Source organism: Chanodichthys erythropterus, chromosome 13 (assembly GCF_024489055.1).
Source record: "Chanodichthys erythropterus isolate Z2021 chromosome 13, ASM2448905v1, whole genome shotgun sequence".
NCBI lineage: Eukaryota > Metazoa > Chordata > Actinopteri > Cypriniformes > Xenocyprididae > Chanodichthys > Chanodichthys erythropterus.
The window spans coordinates 19,859,807-19,877,432 of NC_090233.1; positions in this window are offsets into that span (position 1 = coordinate 19,859,807).

The following is a 17,626-nucleotide window of genomic DNA, read 5'->3' on the forward strand; positions in this document are numbered from 1 at the left end:
CCCCTTTGTCAATCCTCAGTTCCATTCCTGGATCTAAGGTGTGATGGTGATCCCTGGGGGAAGATGGGATTTCCAGTTCTGACTGGTCCTCTTTGCTTGAGAGACAGTGCACCGCCAGATGGCTGCGGTGAAGGATGGAACCCAGGGGTACCTGGATCCACTTACTTGGATTGGGCAGGCTGACACGAGTGGCGGTGTTGTGCTGATTGTAGATTAGGATGGCAGCATGAGTAGGGGTTTGGATGAAAGCAGTCGATCACCCACAGTCTCGGCTTGTGTTCCGATAACTGGGGTGCGAGGCTTGGCCGGGCAGCGTGTGTCGCTGGTCATGGGCTGCAACCGGCCCATTCCTTCAGTGTGGTTTCTGAGGAAGAGCTGGTTTGGGCAGAAGTACTGAAAGTCTTTGGTGAAACTACACCTGCGAAAGTGGGGAGCCGGGCACAGCCGTGGGTTGCTGTTGTGGTAGGCTACCGCAACTGAGGTGTGTTTCTTGGCATGGGTGTTACGTTGCCGCCACCTGACATTGACCATGTCTTTGGGTCTGCCAGTAGCAAAGTCCAGCACAGTTTGTGTAGGATACTGAGGACTCCTATTCATAGCCACTCTGTCCATAGAGAAGCTAATTTCTCGCAGCAGGTCTGTCAACAGAGCTATAACCAGCTGATTTTGGGCAAAGTCATTCTGGAGGACTGTAAACAGTTGCTTCCTTGAGTTCGCAGTTTGGATCAGCAGGAAACTGTGAGTGCGGAGAACCACCGCAATACCTTTCCAGGATTTGCAGGTGGTTTGCAGGGTTTGGCTCTGTGTTGCGAGTTGCTTTCTCAGTTGTAGGCGGAGCTTGTTGTGCTGCTGATGAGGGGAGCAGGCTGTGATGAGACTCAAGTCTCCTGGTTGGTACAGATGTAACGGCAGTGGCACCTGCCGTGCCATCAGTAGTTCTGTGGGGAACACCTGAGTTGACTCCTGTACGGTGTCTGTGATGGCCATGAGCATCAGAGGAGGTTTTACCGTCCAGTCTTTCTGGTCGACTGACCGTGGAAATGTGATTCCTCGGTTTTGCAGTGAAGCTCGGTGCTTTGCGTTTGCAGTCTGGACATGACGGTAAACTTGACATCCTCTGGCGTGCTCTGCCACATCTTGCTGCATGCTGGGCCAGTGCGCCACTTGTTTTAATGTCTCGTCCCTAGTTCTGGTGCCATGGTGTTTGGCACATGGTGTGTCGTGGTGTATATCAGTTCACCCCCTTTTGGCCCTGTGGCAGTACAGGCTTTGGCGCTGTGAGGACATCAGGGACATACTTTAGAAAGTTTATTCCCACACGCAGCATGTGGTCGGTCTCGTGCAGTCGTTTGTTGCTAGGGGCCGCCGTGGGACCAGATGCCGGGAACGGGAGGTTGGAGGGGTCTGAGTGGTGGTACAAAACATGTCGAATGGAAATGTTGGAAAGTTTGGTTGTCAGTGGCAGTGGCAGTAAGGTGGGAAATGTTGCAGGAACAGTCCGCTGGCTGCGGGTTGTTGTTGCCACACTAAGGGTGGGTGAATGGGGTGGGTGTGACCATAGCTTGTTATGCAGTGTGCCAGTCTTGGCAAGGGCATTAGTTTGGTCGTTCACACCTTTGTCACGCCCTGGTTGCTTCAAGCATCTTTTCACCTTTTCCCAGTAAATGATCATGTCGTGTGCTTGGGTGAGGTGATCACGTGTCTGGAACATGTGTTGATGTTTCACCTGCTTGTTGCATTCAGTCTTGAAACCAGTTTGTTTCCAGCCCAGAAGATGGCATGTGAAACAAGGTCTGGCAACGTGTGAGTCTGTGCACATGAGTTCCCTGATGTTATGAGCTGAGGAGACGTGAAGGGTTTTGAGGGTAGCTGCTGCTTCACCATATTGACATGACTGGGGACCCCACCTGCTGTTCTGTGGTTGGCAGGGTTGGTTTCTTAACCATCGTACCCCTGCATTTGCCTGTGGGATGCCCTCATGGTTGTAGGAACGTCCATCGACGTAGGCCGTGGGCATTCCTTGGCACGCATTCTCTTTGAGGTATCTGTGACAGGCTGGTCGCTGTTGTTGGGGTACCAGTATCTGAAGTGTCAACGCTGGTGTGCTGTTATAGCAGTTTTGACAGGCAGCTGAATCTCCGCTCCGTGCAGACTTGTGCTTTCTGGCACGTTGTGGCAGTGGCACCTGCTGGTTCAGCCTCCTGAAGTCGCTGGTGGGTCGCCATTTGCTGTCTGGTTTGACAATGGACCAGGTAGGGGCTGAATAGGTGCTGTTGCATGGGCAGATAACACCTTTTCCTTCTGTTGAATGAACAACCTCCTGTACTGGTTCATGTGGGGGCGATGTGACCTTCGTACTGCCTGATTAAGGTGGGAGGAGCATTTGGGTGTGTTGCACTATGCACTGTGTGAAGTTTAGTGAGACCACAGCATAAAAGGTCTTTGTCAAATGTCACTTTGAGTTTGTGCAAGACGTTTCTGAGTTTTTGACAGTCTGCATCATTCTTTAGCGCACTTGCATCTTTCTGGATCTGTTGGCCTTTAGGCTCAAACCTTGGGAAGGGCTCCTCTGTTGTGGTGTTAGCTGTCAGGTTGGCTGTCAGAGGTGCAGCGCTTTCCTGAGTTTCCCAGGCAGGCTGGTTAGCGACTGTGGGTACTGCAAGGTGTTTGTCCTCCATCAGCTCCGTTCTGTGCACCTGTTCTGTGGGTACCAGTTTGATGGAAGTGATGGAGATGCTCTTGAAGGATGCTGTGAAACTTGTGTTGCTTAAGCTTCCTTCTGGGACCATGGCAGCTGGTATTAAGTTAATGACTGTTAACTTGCGTTCAAAGTCATAGGGGCCGTGGTCCATTATCCATTCTAGATGGTGGGCTTTGGGAATGCTGATGTCTGTGACCATGCATTCGTTGAGCCAGCTGTGAACTACGTAGGGTGACACTTCAGTTAGCGGTGTGGCTTTTAGAGCAAGTCCAAGTTCCACGCCTTCAGGTGACAGTGTGAAGGAGCCCAGCATGTGGCTTAGGGTTTGACCACATTGCCTGTTGAGCCAACCAGCACCCCCTTTGGTGTAAGGTGGTACTACAATTTCCTGTATGTTGATCCAAACAGCACCCCCTTTGGTGTAAGGTGGTACTACAAGTTCCTGTATGTTGATCAGGATGCAGACCTGTTGGATAGTCTGGCCTGACAGGAAGTTGGCAGTGTTGACAGGAACAACAGGAAGCTGTACAGTCATTGGGGCCCACAACAACTCATTTGCACTGTCCGTATGAGCATTAGAGTGCATCAGGATGTCTGGAAGGACCAGGAAGTGATGGGTTAAATGCCGGTTGTTCCATTTGAAGTTCACAACGCAGATGTCCTTGACGGTCATCATGGTTGACAGACGAAAGTCCAATGGGAAGCGTATTTGCATGTTGACAAATGGGAGGTCCGGTGTTCCTTCAATGAGGGCACTTAACAGCGTGTGGCTGAAGGCTGAGTTGTCTGCCCACAGTGTGAGAATAATGTCTGTTGTAGTTACATCATTCAGCTGTGAGTCTGTCATGACCTTGGAGCAGAGGGAGCTACAGTCTATGGTGGGTTGAAGTGTGCCGGGTAGCGAACTTGAACTGTGCTCTAAGACCGGGTTCCCGCGGTTAGCTGGGAGATTTCCCGCGACCTCTGTGACCTGACCGTCTGGCTCAGGTGGCCTGGGTGACTGGGAAGGCAGAAGTTCACACACTTGAGCCCAGATTTTCAGTGGTCTGGCGTTCAATAAGGGCTCAAAACACTCTAGCAGGTCTTTGTGAGTGGAACACAGAAACGTGTCCATTTGCGCTACGCACACAGGAGGTACCAGGCTCACTCGACCAATGGTGTGGTGTGTGGGAGCTGTGTGTTCAAGGTGGACCTCATTTGGACTGTGCGACTGCACATTCAGCTCACATCTTTGTGACTTGAGAGTCTGAGTTTGTCTTTCAGCTTCATTTCTCAGTCTTTCAAAAAGGTAAGGACAGGTTTCTGGACAGTGATCGGAGTCTGGGTAACTGGTTGGAATTTCTACAGTCTTTTTAGACGCAGTTCTCTGCTTGGCTTGAGCTTCGTCGACCAAGTCTCGCGGCTGCTGAATAGACATGCTGCTTGAGCAGGCCAAGGCTGCCAGATGATCACTCACCGCAGGGTGCAGCTCTCGGAGAAGCAGAGGGTTGAAGATGAAATCTTCCTCCGTTGCTGGCTGGTTACGTGCTCCGTAGTACCCTCTTTGCATTCGGCTGTAGAAAGTGTATGGGTTATTCAGTCTGCCCCGTTTTAGGTCCATGGCAGCAGGGAGCCCTTGATCTGATGCAGGGTCAGAAAGCTTTGGATCAGAACCTGTCCGCAGGTGCTGGCAGTTGGATGTGACAGCTGCTGGCGAAGGTTCTTGGCCGTTGGACGTTTTGGGCAGTGGACTTTTAACCCCATTTGGAATTAGGGCTTCTTGACTGGTTAGGGGAAACTCGGTGATGTGTGTTTCCCCTCCCATGCCACTTTTCAGTACTCTGTAACCAGTGTCAAGTTCATTCACATAGTCTCTTTGTTGTTTCGGAGCCATAACTCCTTTCTGGGCCTGTTTGAGATGATTTTCACAGGTCAGGGCTTTAGTGTGTCTGTCTTTCAGTGTAGTCTCTGCTTTGGCTAGGGGAGCTTCGCTGTGTTGGAGTTTTCCAGTCAGTTTTCTACGCTCCACCTCCAGGTGGAGCTCTGCAAGGGCTTTTTGAAGTCTTTGCAGCTCCTCCTGCAGCTCGGGTTTGGATTCGTCCGCTGTCCAACGCTGGTCCTGGGTCTCGACGAGTCGCTGATCGTGGTGACGATGAATCTGGGCCTGATTCCTCCGGGCGTCCTCCTCCTGGAGCTTGAGGTTGTGGGCGATGGCTCGGATGACTCTCGCCCACTCTTTGTAGCTCGGCATTGGATCGTGGGCCATTAGTCGATTCAGGTTGTCGTCCAGCTGCTCGTTGCTTAGGTGCTGGGGATCCACAGCGTCGTTGGGCAGGATCGTGCTGGTCAGGGAGCCCAACCCGGTCTTGAGTCCGTCCCCATGGGTGCTGGGGCTGGCTGCTCTGAACACGTTAGCTTGCTGTTGGCGAGAGAAAGACAGCACAAACAGAACCAATGCAAGCACGCGCAGGGCTAACGACTTATAATAATGCATGATTATATAATTCTTTGGTTTGGTTCCAGTTAACTGGTGCAGACAGTTAGTGGAATGTAGGCTAGACACTTAATTGTCGATAGCCAAAAGGACCACGCGGGTCAATTTGTGTGGGTGAGTGCCGGATTTGAATAAAGATTTTGACAGGCGGTAGCCCTAAGAGTCCTTTGATGACTCTCGCTGCTCGGTCGTCTATCTATTACTCAGTTTTCCGTGATGGCTCTCACAGGCTCTGCTTTTACATGAACTGAAAGAAACAAACACAGTAGAGAAGCAAAACAGAACAGGGAGGATGCAATTAAATGAGAAATAGAGCAGTAAACAAATAGAAAGGAATAAAAATAGAATCGCAATAAACTAAAACAGAAGGGCTAGAGGGGAGAAGTGAAACTTAAACTTCCTATTCCAGCTGGGTTTATGACGGTGTCAGGCGAGTGCACGGTTGCGTCATAAAACCTAGAGGGATGGTATGGATCGAGAGCCTAAGGGTTGGCCCGCACCTGAGTAATTGAAGAATATGTAATATTCTGTGGCTTTCAATTAGGTGAAGTGACTGTATGTCGTAGGCCTGGGTGAATCGTGGGTGCTCAGATAAGAACTCAATGGCAGGCCACCTTTCCTCGACGATCAAACACTCTACTGCGGTGTCCGTGGCCACCTGTCCCCTTTGTACCACGGTGCAACCTCTCAAACAGGGAACACCAGCACAATTGCGCACTTTGGCAAGGTATTTGCGCCAACGGCCCGAGTGACCAGTCAAGATTGAGTTTTCCCTGAACTCAGAGTCTGTCCCCTTTACGGGCAGTTACTCCAAACGGGCGGTTCTGTCATGCAGAAGCCTGAGCAGGGAAATTAAACAAAATTGCCGCTTGTTGTCACCCCGGGTCTCGTTGCCTCCCTGTACCTGATACACAACTCGCTGATGTCCTTGCGTGTTGCTCCGTGATACGAGGTCAGAATGTCCACGATTCACACACGGTTAGTGTAAGAAGCGCCAGGCCAGGTAGCTCCACTCACTGGAACTCACTGGAGCAACCGTCACAGCTCACCCCAGGGCGCTAAAGGGCCTTATCTGCAAGTGCACAAACAGTCAGGTAAACACGACTTAATTGTAAAATTTAAACTCAATTTAAATCTTGTTTAAATAGAATTTAACTAAATTAAGTGTGTAGGATAAAAGAGTAGGGGTATAAAAGGAACTAGCTAGAAGCAGAACAAAAGTAAAAATAACATAAAACAAAAACAAATCAGATGCACTTGATTCAAATTTGAATTAAACTCTGTTCAATTAAATTTAAATGAGTGCATAGAATAACAGGATGGGAAAAAGCGAGAAGATGATAATTCAGAGGCACTTGATTCAAATTTGAATTAAACTTGTTCAATTAAATTTAAATGAGTGCATAGAATAACAGAATGGGAGAAAGAAAAGAGAAAGCCTTCCCTATTTGCAGATTTTTCCTAAAGAGAATTGCTTGTTGATAGCAAAATGCCAACTGATTGACACTACTTAATTTTAAAATTGAATTAAATGTTATTTAATTAAATTCAAAAATAAGTGTATGAAATAAGGGAGGCTTGGGTGTGCGTGAATATTATTGCCAGCCAATAACACACAGGACCCAGAACTAAGAGTGAATAAAATAAAACATTAAGTAATAAAGGGAATGAATTTCCAAAGTAAACTAAAGAAATAACTTGAGAGAGAGAAAAGACAAAAAGGGAATGGATGAAATAACACAAAGTGGAATAAAAATAAAATAAATAAACTGAAATAAAATAAAATAAAGTAGATCTGTGAATACAGGAAAAAGAATACAAGGGAAAAGAGAATTGACTTATCTGACAGTGTCCACCAGGGGGCGCACTCTCAGAAAGTGAATTCCCTTGTTGGAAGGGAAACAATTTAAATTAAAAATTTAAACGTGTTTAAATTAAATTTAAATCAGTAAACCACATTCCAACAATGATTGGAAAGCATAACCACTAAAAGCAAATTACTTTTACAACTCCCCGCAGTATAGAGAAGCAAAAGATAACTTGGAGATAATTTCAGTTCAAAGTATGGAGCGGCTTTAACTCAGAACGTCCACGCGGTGGCGTCACTGAGTCCACACAACCAATAAGTAGGGAGGGGTGGCACACCTGAGCAGACTGCCCTCTGGCGTCTGGTCAGAGTTACTGCATCCCCTTTCTTTAATTCGTGATACAAAAACGAGCGCGCTTGTGGGTTTCTGACCCTTACGCTGTTTTAACTGCACGGTCACGATTACAACTATAGAACCTCAGCGGATTCTTTCATAAATATATGTGTACCGTTTTACTCACGGGTACACAACTCTGGGAATCAGTCCCTTTGGTGCAAACTTTAATGCACGCGAATATGTAACTTTTGCGGGATTGCTTCGCCGCTGTTACTAATCAACATTGGATCAGAATGCTGATACGAGCTCCAAATTATTACACATCAATCGATAAACCAGACGGACTGCTTTTCCGATTAGATCTGTAACGGGGATCACGTGGTTTTGGGTAGCTAGTCCAAACGACGTAACCCAGGAGCAAACCGGCTGAATTTTTGGACGACACAAGAAATTCAGATTCAGTAGCGGGTAAATATAATGAGGCCTCGAAAGAGTGGTCGCAGGAATCTCGCCACGACCCTCTAAACTCGCTGAACACGATTCAATTCGTTTATTCAAGCGGAAATTAATATTCAAAACTGTAACTTACTGCAAAGATTGTCGTCCTTCACAGATACGAGCTTGAGATATCAATGGACTGCAGTGTATTTCACGGTCAACCAAGGCTATGCCTGCAGTGTTTCTAGACACAAACAGCAGCTTGTTAACGGTGCGTAGTGAGGACCCGTGCGTCTTCTCACTGAATAAAACGCGCATGTAAGTTAAATCATACAAAATTATTCTACATTGCTCTTTTACCGAAAACCAAGTTTAAAACGTTGCTCGCGAATCCTCCACCAAATAATATATGTAACGAATGTGTAGCGGTTATTAATCAATTTATGGATGAAATATGAATATAATAATTCATAAGGTTATGAATAAATTATGATTCATATATCGACCCAATGGGGAATTAAACATATATTGTGAATCAATTACAACGAATTATAATCAATTACATATATGATTAGTTCTGGTTTAATAATTATTTAGAGAAACTGTTCGTTTGTCCAGCAAACTAAGTCCCTCACAGAATATTATAAACGGAGTTATTCTCTGGCCATGAAAATAACTAAAGCATAAAGCGATCGAAAAAACGTTAAAGTGACTTGGTCTTCAGTTGGAAGAACAACAGAACAATCGAGCATGAATTAAGTGTTTTAATATATGCAGCTACGAATACAGAGGTTATACATGTAAATATATATACAAGAAAATACATATATATACACGAGAATGAAAATGAAGAAAAGACAGGGAAAGAAAGATGATCAAAGAATGGCAAATTACACAGTTAAACCCTTTTGAGAGAGCCAGCACAGAAATCAGTTTAGACAAATTTAAGGTAAATGATAATACTTGCTTATTGGTTCAAGTCCGTGAGTAGCAGTTTCAACGCGCTTGGCTTGGTCCTTTCCGAGAGGGTTTCTCCGGCGGGGTTTTCAAAAGAGGTTTAAACTTAAGTAACTTAACCGAAGAGAGAGAGAGAGAAAGGAAGTGGTCCTCCCGAGCTGCGCGCGTGGTTGGGAAGCGCGGTCACCTGAGGCGTCCGGGGAGACGTGCACGAGACGATCGGGAGGTCACCGGGAGAACACAGAAAAGGTGTGTGTTGTTGTTTTTATGGAAACCCAAACTAACACACCTCCTGAATTGTAGCGGCCAATAGATGCGCAGCACTATCTGGCGGGCAAAGTTCCTTGGTTTGGTCTCCTAGATGAATTTGCATACTTAGTGGCCATCAGACCGGATTTCGAGATCGAGTGCTTTCTTCACAGTATCATTAAACACATAGAAAAATGCATATGTCAGCCATGTGACCCACCTCAGTAAATAGCTCGAGTCCGGAGCTTTACGGAGAGACCAAACTCGCCAGATTAGAAAGGCATAGACAAGAAGTTATGGTTTACAGACAAAATTATATCGTTAAAATGCACACTAGCACAAATACACTAATTTAAACACTAGGAAACATGCATAGGCCCTAAAATATATGAAATATATATTTCAGCATAGTGGTAGGATATATATACAGTTAAAAATTTATGTTTGTGTGTTTCTGTATGTGTGTCTGTGTGTGTGTTTTTGTGTGTGCCAGTGTGTGTGGGTGCTGGAATGTGGATCTGGCCCATAGTCCACATGAGGGGCCCCTTTGATGTCCTAAGAGCAAGGAAATTGGGCCTGCTGTGTTACCTCGGAGGGCAACAAAGGTGTCAAGTGGGCTCATCTTTAGTAGACTGTTCGGAGCCGATTTAGTGATTAAGAAACAAAGTTCATCAGGTTAAAAGCATTCTGAAAACTCCAAAGTTTATTGACTCTGAACGGATCCATCCAGACGTTACAAAATCTAATAGTTAATTGATTGTTCTTGTTAGTTCACAGTGCATTAACAAATGTTAACAAATGCAACTGTATTAGTAAATGTTAAAAACTAACATTGACTAAGATTAATAAATGCTGTAGAATTGTTTCATTGTCAAAAGAAACCTTGTTGTAAAGTGTTACCAAATATCCTTTCAAACATTGATTCATGTAGGTGTTTTTCCAGTAATGAACCCTCCATAATTGTTTGCATTTGGTTTATCATTTTAGCAGAGAAACTTTTTTTTTTTCTCCAAACAGATTGTTAGCAGCCAGTCCTAAAAATGACATTTCAACTGAAATTATATACATATATAGCCACCTGGGTCTTGGTTCAGTAATTTTGGACATTCACAGTTTTGTACATTATTATTGCCCCTTGACCTTATGAACACTGATCTCATGTTTTAATGAGTGCTAATGTCCACTCCATTGTACGTGGTGTGAATGCGAGTCTCTGGTAGTGTTGTGATTCTACCCAAAGGTAGTCAATAACTTAAAATGAATAAATGGAAGACTTTGGCTTCTGCTTGCCACATTGGTCTTACACATCTTTGATTGTTGTTTGTTTTTCCAGCCTATTGGAAGACAGAGACTGTGCCTTGAGGAGAATCAAGATCTTCAACATCACCAATAGAGAGATGTTTCTCCTTCAAGCACTGGCACTCAATTCTCAGAAGAGAAAAGAAATCCCCAAAAGAAAAGGTAAAATCAAAATCTGCACGACAACAATGTACTAAACATGGAAAAGTTTTTCCTTTAAGTTTTTCAAATAGGGGCAACAACATTGTCAAAATGACCCCCTTTCATATACAAATCCACGAAATTGACAAAAAATGCTGTATTATTCATGCCAGGCCAGTAGTAGTTGGCAATGTCACTAAATATGCACCTATGGACTGAACATGTTATACACATGCACATGCGTCACAGTTTTCACAAATTCATGTTTTTGTACTTTACAAGGATAACAGTATCATTTTTAAAAACTTGCAATTTGAACATTTTCAAACGTGTCTGTTTTCATGCCCCCAAAGCATTGTTGTCATGTAAATGAACAGCCAAAATGCATAGAAAGTTTACTGGTTTTATTTGAAAAGGGTGTCATGTAAACACCCCCTTAATATGCCATTTTGCTTATATATTCTCATTTCTGTGTGTTTTGTTGTTGTTGTTTTGAGCCAGTCTTAACCCATCAGCCCTACTGGAAGATGTTGTAAATACAAAGTTCTGGCATGAAACTCTAATGGGCAGGCTAATAGGTCCTTTAACTCACCTGCTTGTAATCACATCATTATCTATAGGACACAGATGATTGGTTCCTGCTGTATTAGTAGCCAATGAGCTTGCGTGCTCAATTTTCAAATACATGAGTAGCATTTGCCTAGCAGTGCAGCACACTTCAGAATCCCTCCACCTCCCCCAGCTCCACCTGGTAGCAGCATGTCTTACTTGCTCACAGCAGCGTGTCGTGTACAGCAGCAATAATCAACAGCAGCAGCAGCGTAGCAGATCTATTCAGATCTAACATATCAACATTCTCATACCCCTTACCATGCCAAACACTCCAACAGTTGTCATGACAGAACTACCACAAAAATATGTATTTATTAAGTTAGGTATTTTTTAAATATTTATTAATATTAAATAATATTATATTTAATATTATTGTCACAGTCAGATAACAGGCATATGGCCTGGACTAGTAGCCCTATCTACTAACTGGGCCATGCTAACCAGCCAAATTTGACCCCTTTGTTGTACATATCAATTTAATGAATAGAAACAAGCTTAAACAATTGCATTGAGTATGATAAACAGTTATAGTAACTAATATTACTAATATTACAAATACAGTTTTTCCCCTCCATTATCTGTATGTCAAGGTTTATCAAGGTCCAATAGCAATAGGTCCAAGAACCAATAGCAATAAATATTTTTAATGTGTTGTGAAAGGACTTTGAGAACAAGATAAGATGAAAACTTTACTGATCCCACAAGGGAAATTGAGATTTTACTCAGACTACAGCCATAAAAGACAAACAGCATTTTCAGAAAGCATTTGGACACTTTAGCAGCTCTTAAAAACATGTGAATGTCACTGCGTTGGATAAAATATCAAAGCAAGTGGAATTTATTTTAAAGACAAGCACAATTTTGTTTGTTAGATTTCATATTATAAAACAACCACTATATGGTTCAAAACTAAGACAATCGTGGGATAATTTTATCTGCATAAATACTGTATATTTGCATAGGACGATAACTATACTATATAGCAAATCTCAACTATTTGATTGCTTGTATCATCGCAAAGTGTAAATTAGCCTGTATTATCTCCCAGCTCTAATCAGCTAAAAGTGACTATTAAGTATTAAGATATTACAACCATTAAAGTGACCATATGCTTTTTCAGATATTATGTTTCATGTAGTGTGTATAGCTATTTGTGAATGTAAAAGAACTGCAAAATTTTAAACTTTCCAACATCTACTTTGACCCAGCCTCAAACACTGTAGTTGTAGATGAGGCATGGAAAAGTTTGGTTCATGTTGTCGACATGTCGAGAAGACGCTGTTTTTGACCTTGGATGCATGTAAACCTCTTGTAGGAGTCTCCAAAGCTAGCATTATAGGGACATTTTGCTTTGAAGCAATGTGTATTTTGAAAAGCACTATATATACATTCGACTTGACCTGACATGTCCATATTTAATGTAGAATTACTGGATCAGTAGGATGCTTGTTGCCTGATTTTTTTTTTTCTTCAGGCAACAAGCAAGATAAAGGGACAAGCCTTCTGTTCCCAAAAACCCATTACTTGAGGCTTCAATTACATAAGCAAAGAAATGGAGGTGGAGGTCCTGGAAACAAACAGGCACTGAGGTCTCAATGGCATTTAAGTTATTTTTTGCATCTACAGAGATAATTTATTGAAATTACAGTGCGATGGCTAGAATGGAATACTCATCTGCTCGCAGCCACATCTCTCATTACAGAAAACAGATACAATCGAGAGTTTGCCATCCCTAAAACTGGCTATAGCAGATTTTTATTTGTGCCTCTCGGCATTGTAATTAATGGTTCAATTTCCCAGGCCTTTGTTAGAGAGTGTAATTACTTTAGGAAATGTCTCTATGGCAAAGGCAGTCCCTTATGATTGTCCGTCTCTCTGTCTGTCTCACAAGCGCTGAAACTTTTCAGGCACAAATTTTGCTGCACTAAACAATCAGATTAAAATACAGCAGTTTCCAAATAAAAGCTCTAAAAGGAAAAAGACAAATCCTTCTCGGGACGCTCACGCCACTGTTTTGCTGATCACTTGCACGGCACGTCTATTTGAAGCGTGAACGGCAGAGAAAACAGTATTTGCACGCCATTTCTAAGCTGTATTTGGCTTGCTGGCTGTTTGCATTCGAAGACACTTTCTCGTGCTGCCTGTGGTGCTATAGCGGGACCCCAGAGAATCTGACGGCGGTCACATGAGCAGCTTCTCTCCTCCCTGGAGGTCCAATTACTGTTGGCTTTAGAGCACTGGTCAGGCTGGAGAGAGTCTGAGTGCTCCGGGTCTTCTGCGCCTCTGATTAGTCAAACACTGCCTGAGAATTAGAACATGATCTAGAACACAGTGATCTTTCAGACCGTCTTTGGTGTCTTCAAGGATGAACATTTAAAAAGAAATAAGCAAACTTTGAATAGTAAATGGAGCAGTCTGACTTGTACATGTCTGTTTGAATTATTAAAGATATAATATATGTGAAAATATGATATTAACATCACCATTACTGTGAATTTTATATGATTTTGATAATTGAATGTGGCAAGTTCTTCAAACAGCTTGTCTTACCATAACGAATTATGGATTATGGATTCATTTATTTTTTTGCTGAAAAAAACAAACAAGCACTTATCACCAGTGGCCCCAAAAGTCACTTAAAAAGAAAATGTCCATTGATCTGTTACCTGAAACCAAAGATACACAAGCTCAATTTCTCAAATCTAATGTTACTTCTTTTCAGAGCCATTTTTGCAATTACTTTCAACCAGTTTTGTTTTAGTAATATTTAATTAAAAAATGTACATATATCTTCTGTTGAAGACTCAGGACAAAAAATGGGTGCACTGGGTGCGTGGAGGTATGGAAATATATAGCTTGACAGGCAGGTAGGACATCCTGTCATTGCATTCAGACAAACATTATTTGGTTCCGACACTTTCACATACTGTAAGATGTACATGTATATATATTTATTTATTTATTTTATATTTAGACCAATTATATTATTGATTGCTATTGCTAAGTGTTTATGAAAAACATTGCCTACTCTGCTTTTAAAGGGTTAGTTCACCCAAAAATGACAATTCTGTCATTAATTACTCACCCTCATGTCGTTCCACACCCGTAAGACCTTCATTCATCTTCAGAACACAAACTAAGATATTTTTGATAAAAAAGTTAATTAACACTTTCAGATGCCCAGAAAGCTACTAAACACATATTTAAAACAGTTCATGTGACTACAGTGGTTCAACCTTAATGTTATGAAGTGACAAGAATACTTTTTGTGTGCCAAAAAACAAACAAAATAAAGACTTTATTAAACAATATCTAGTTATGGTTCAAAACACTGCTTCATGAAGCGTCGAAGCTTTACAAATCTTTTGTTTTGAATGCCCCCAGTGGTGAACCACTGAAATTTCAAAACACTTATGATGTTACAAAGCCTTGTGACTTTGGCAGTTTGATACATGCTCCGAACCAATGATTCGAAACAAAAGATTCGTTAAAGCTTCGAAGCTTCATAAAGCAGTGTTTTGAAATCTCCCATTACTAGATATCGATGAATAAAGTGGTTTTTTTTGTTTGTTTTTGGCACACAAAAATTATTCTCATCGCTTCATAACATTAAGTTTGAACCACTGTAGTCACATGAACTGTTTTAAATATGTCTTTAGTACCTTTCTGGGCATCTGAAAGTGTCAATTATCTTGCTGGCAATGGAGGCCTCACTGAGCCATCGGATTTTATTAAAAATATATGTTTTCCGAAGATGAACAAAGGTCTTACAGGTGTGGAAGGACATGAGGGTGAGTAATTAATGACAGAAATTTTGAAAGTGTCACTTTTAATTGTTTGTATATGTTTTGTCTTGCTTTAAAGCATGATTATACTGGTTCACCATCTTGACCAGCACTTGAAGAAGTCCTATCCAACCAAGACAAATTCATTCTGTTCTATGCTGGTTCTGTTTTAATGTGTGAACTGATGTGAACTGATGCCTTCTTTCATGCTGCTCTATATCCGTACATTTGTCTAGTCTCTGAGAGACTCACATGTGTTCATATATTACATTGTGAACGTCAGGTGTAAAGGTCAGTACCTGAAAGCAGTGGATCTCTGAATGCGGTCCATCAGCTTTTCTGTCATTCTGGCATAGCTCATAACATCCATCAAAGCAGCTCCAAAGGCCACCGCACAAGATCTCACAGACTCCTAATGTCCTCAAAAAGGGCAGGACGAGGCTTTCTGCTCAGCATCACAGTGGAAAAGGCTGAATAGTCTCACGGATCCAGACATTTGACTATCATACAGTCTGGTTCACGTTACAGCTTATTTTGGCTCGGATAGACAAAGGTATCGCTTGGATGCCACTGACCCGAGTTCTTTTTTTATGTGATGTTAGGAGGAGTGAATCTGAAACTGATGATCCTACAATAATAGACCGCATACAGCAGAGTGCTAACTCGTTCAAATAATGACACAGCAGTCTCTGCAAACAGTTACACAGACAATACGGGAGACAATGATTAAGTCAGTATTAAATCCAAAACTAGCAATCTTTGTAGAATTCAGTGGTTTTGTAAATATCACACTTTGTCATAAAATCTCTGAATATCACTTAAAGGATTAGTTCACTTTTAAATAAACTTTTGCTTATAATTTACTCACCCCCATGTCATCCAAGATGTCCATGTCTTTCTTTCTTCAGTCGAAAATAAATTAAGGTTTTTGATGAAAACATTCCAGGATTTTTCTCCATACAATGGGCTTGAATGGGCACCAGACGGTTCAAGGTCCTAAAGACAGTTTCAGTGCCGCTTCAAAGGGCTTAACTATATCAGACGATACCAGACGATGAATAAGGTTCTTATCTAGCGAAACGATCAGTCATTTTTTAAAAATAAAAAAAAAATTAAGTTTTATAAGCACAAATGTTCTCCTTGCTCTGTTCTCGGATGCGCGTTCGTGACGTCACGTAATACGCAGTTACGTTGAAAAGGTAGGCGGATGTACAGATTCGGTGTTTACAACTTCAACGTGCAAATACTAAGTCAAACGCCGTTTACAAAAAAAAGGTAACGTTAAAACAACAATGTCGGAAGAGGAGAAGATGAGTTTTTCGCCTGCCCTCCCTTTTGAACCGGAATACACAGAGGAAGAAATTAGGCAGATGGAAGAGACTGCTGCAGCGACACACACCTCTCAAGCATCGGGCAGACGAAGATCTAACGAGACGTGGTGGTGCACATGTGGCAAATGCCAAACATAGTCAACAGAGGAAGAATCTAGATGCTGCACGATTGGACCATTTCAATCCCGCCATTAGAATCAGTCGGTGAGTCCCTGTTTCCATCTCGCTGCATTACTGGACAAAATTTCCGCCGTTACTGAGCAACAGCATTTTAAGGGGGTCGCACAACGGACGCGAAGCATAGCGCGGAGCCACGTCTTTAAAATTCGAACGCATTGTTTCCTATGAGTGTACACACTGGCGGCGACATTCGGTGTCTGTCCGCGGCGCCCAGGAAGTTGTTCAAAATCCTGCTGCACCACAGAGCGCCATGTACATTGTTTACATTAAATGTATATTATATTTCTCTCAAATCGTCGTTAATGTACATACTGACTTCACCCTGTGCTGCAAGATACATCAGTTTTACATTCTTAGTTTAACAGCTTGAATAAAGTCTAAAAATGTATAATAAACTTAGCCTTTTCTTTCTTTTTGCTTTGTTGTGCCATTTTTCCATGTACACTAACCTCAGTGCGAAATATTAAAGCATATGTAACGTTTCCCTGTTGATGTTAAACACTCCCATTGTGCAGCTCTTCTATCAGGAGTCGAGTCAAAATTGAGCTCGCGCGTATATAATGTGCGCGTCCGGTGTGCGACCCCATTTAGAGGTGTTTTTGTTCTGATGGAGAAGGTTATGACAGTCTGATGGTACTGACAACACAAGATGGAAGAACCATTAGTTGTTTTACCTTGTTTTTGTAAACGGCGTGTGTCTCAATCAGCTCCCTAGTTCAGTAGTCAGGGCACTGATCAGGGAATCAGCCACATTCACTTTCATACTGATTCACGACCTAGGGAACTAGGGAAAACTGATCGAGACGCAGGGTTAGTATTTGCACGTTCAAGTTGTAAACACTGAATCTGTACTTCCGCCTACCTTCAACGTAATTGCGTGTTATGTGACGTCACGGACGCTCATCCGAGAACAGAGCAAGGAGAACATTTGTGCTTATAAAACTTAAACTTTTTTTATTTTTTTTTTAAAATGACTAATTGTTTCGCTACATAAGACCCTTATTCACCGTCTGATATAGTTTAAAGCCCTTTGAAGCTGCACTGAAACTGTCTGGTGCCCATTTAAGCCCATTGTATGGAGAAAAATCCTGAAATGTTTTCATCAAAAACCTTAATTTCTTTTCGACTGAAGAAAGAAGGACATGGACATCTTGGATGACATGGGGGTGAGTAAATTATAAGCAAAAGTTTATTTAAAAGTGAACTTATCCTTTAAGTGATTATTGGAGTTGGACATACAAAAATAAATAACTGAAAATCCAACAGTTAATTTTGTCTAAAATGTACATCTATTATTTATGTTTTATTCATAAAAA